Here is a 1,946-nt window from a genome sequence, read left to right on the forward strand (position 1 = left end):
TGTGCACATACTTCAAAGTAAGAAATATATATCATTCTTTCCAGATGAGCAGGCTGTAAGATTCCAGATTTAATATCAAGTACATCAAGAGAGGAAAAGAAAAATTATATTCCTAGAAAAAAATTAATCGTAGCATTCAGGCACATAAAAAACATTTTTTAGTTAGCAAATGAGACCCATATTATCATAAGCAATCACTCTGAATAATTAAATAATTATACACTTTAGAAAATCATTTAAAAATCTTTATGCTTTTCTAATTGTAGAACGAACATATTTCTTAAAAACTCAACATATATTTCTTAAAAACTCAAACATTATTTCCCTGATATCCATTTCTTCTAGTATTTCCTGTAGATATCCAGTGGAACTCTCCGTATTTTCCATTGGTACTTATACAACTAGTTTAACATCTGAGGTTAAGCATTATTACTTTGAACTTAGTCATTTCAAACCTAAGTAATATCAAAGTTTAAGCATTAAAATTTATCAAAGTTATAATGTTTATAATTTTAAATAGTTAGACAAGGATTATTAAAACATGTTCATACTGGTTTATGTGTTATCAATTAACATACTGTTATAAAAGAAGAGTATTTAGCTCTTTTTACTCTTAATCTATGCATAATCTTTATGCAGGGACACACATATGCACACACACAGAATTTTGCATCTTCCAAATACAATCATACTGTAATTTTGGATTAGATCTATATTCAAGCACTCACATTTAATGCTGATGTAGATATAACTAAATCCAAACCATGTAGTATACTGGGATTATCTCTTTTCATGAACCACTTTTTCTTTCCCCATTTTTTAAAAAATTTTATTTTATTAGTTTCAAGTATACAGTATATTGGTTAGACATTTATACAGTTTATGAAACGATCCCCCTGATTACTATATCTTTCCTCTGGCTCTACACATAGCTATTACATTACTGCTGACTGTATTTCCTATGCCGTGCTCCCCATCCCCGTGATCATCTATCAACTACTAGTTTGTACTTCCTTAACCCTTCACCCCATTGGCTGTAACCAGATTGTCTTCTATATTTGTGGGTCTGTTTTTGATTAGTTTGTTCTTTTTGTTCCTTAGATTTCGCATATAAGTGAAATCATAAGGTATTCTTCTTTCCCTTTGTGTTATAACCACCTCATTGGATGATTTGCCTAGTTTCTATGTAACTACCACTAATCCTCCTCTCAGTATAGTCTATAAAACAATGTTATATTAACACAATAGGTTATCTTCTGAATTTCATATGCTTCTGGAGACCTCCACTCTCCTGCTCTGATCTGGATTATTGCTGTCTTGGCCTGCTGCACAGGTCATTGTCCTGGTTCTTGTTATTATCCTGGGTCTTCCTCTTTCTTAACTTGCTTTCTGTTTGAAAGGAGTACATTCTCCTGTAATCTTCTGAGAATAGGTATATAAGAGGCAAATTTTCAAGGACATTTCATGTCTAAACTTCTTTATTCTACCATAATAATTTATTGAGAGTGTATGGAATTCTGGTTTAGATATTATTTACTCTTAGAACTTTAAAAGAATTTCTCCATGGAATTTCCTGGTCACTTATATATTATTTATTTATTTTTATCCTAAAGCTTTTAAGATTTATTAAATTGTCTACAAATATTTATTGAATATCTATTATGTGCCAGGCACTATTTTAGGTACCAGGGATACAGAAGTGAATAAAAGACACAAAAATTCTTGTCCTCTTGGCATTTACATTCAGCAGTGGTAAAAAAGATAAGTAACTAAAATATATAGTACATTAGATGGTGGTAAGTGCTAAGGAGAAAAATAAAGCAGGAAGTAGGTTATGAAAAATCTGAAGAAAAATGGAATTATATAGAGTAGCCAGAGAAGGTGACTTTTGAGTAAAGCCTTGAAAGATACATGGATATAGATTGGGTGGGTAAGGGAGATGGATG

Source organism: Pteropus vampyrus, unplaced genomic scaffold (assembly GCF_000151845.1).
Source record: "Pteropus vampyrus isolate Shadow unplaced genomic scaffold, Pvam_2.0 Scaffold12, whole genome shotgun sequence".
In the NCBI taxonomy this organism is placed as follows: domain Eukaryota; kingdom Metazoa; phylum Chordata; class Mammalia; order Chiroptera; family Pteropodidae; genus Pteropus; species Pteropus vampyrus.